This window comes from Eurosta solidaginis, chromosome 5, assembly GCF_040869045.1.
Source record: "Eurosta solidaginis isolate ZX-2024a chromosome 5, ASM4086904v1, whole genome shotgun sequence".
In the NCBI taxonomy this organism is placed as follows: Eukaryota; Metazoa; Arthropoda; class Insecta; order Diptera; family Tephritidae; genus Eurosta; species Eurosta solidaginis.
In genome coordinates this window covers 218329907-218331026 of record NC_090323.1, presented here as the reverse complement: position 1 = coordinate 218331026, position 1120 = coordinate 218329907, and positions in this window count along the sequence as shown.

The window sequence follows — 1120 nt, the reverse complement described above, 5'->3', positions numbered from 1 at the left end:
TGTAATTCGACGAGTTTGCGCTTTTTCCTTCAATTTTCTTCTAGCGAAGAATCACTCTTGCCAATAAATACTACTTTGGACCATGACAACAGCAGATGAAGCGACTTTTGGAGTGTTCGAGAGAAAAGTTCTTCGAAAGATTTATGGACCTCTACGCGTTGGCGATGGCGAGTACCGAAGAAGATTTAATGTTGAGCTGTACGAGCTATACGCAGATATCCACATAGTCCAGCGAATTAAAACGCAGCGGCTGCGCTGGCTAGGGTTTCTATCGGAAACCGCCTATGGAAGCAGAGGTAGAGGGCGGCCCCCACTCCGCTGGAAGGACCAGGTGGAAAACGATTTAAAACTCCTTTGGTGCTAGCAATTGGCGCCGGTTGGCAGAGAGAAGGAGCGACTGAAAGAATGAATGATGAAGAAGCTAATAGAAAGATAATAGACCACACTTTCTAACAGTGCTTTGCCCATAATAATTCCACCTATACATTTCGAGAAATAAATAATTAAAAGTGTGTACTTTCTTTTTGGAACATTCCTCATATAATTTATATATTTTTCAATTGTTATCAATAAGGAAGTATGTAAGAATAATACAAAAAAATAAATGGAGTGTTGTGGTGGATATGATTCAAAAGTTGTATGAGTATAAATTCGTCGTATCGAGAAGGCGGATAAGACATGTCATAACTTGTTTCACTCCAGGCGCAGATTCCATTAAGACGGCTTTCTAAAAGGTAGGCCTAGAAATATAAAGAAGCTAGTACCTTAATAGTGCTTGTTACCGGAACGTATCGGATCTATATCCGACAAAGGACCATCAACACTCTTCAAAACCTTCGGGGTGCGTCTTTATAGTTAATACAACAAGTCCTGGGATTACCATTCCGAACCTCCCGAGGCATCTCGCCATCCCGAAATCCTCGGATTACATTTAAAACAAAAATCCGAGATTTCACCGGGACCTTAAACTGCAAATTTAAATATCTTTAATTGGTTTACTTTTTTATGTTTCAATTTCAAACCCGATTTTCTAAATAACGTTTTTTTTTAAACCACTCATTTTTGTATACGTTACATAATTATTTTGGAACCAAATTTCATAGGTCTCGATTGGAATGAA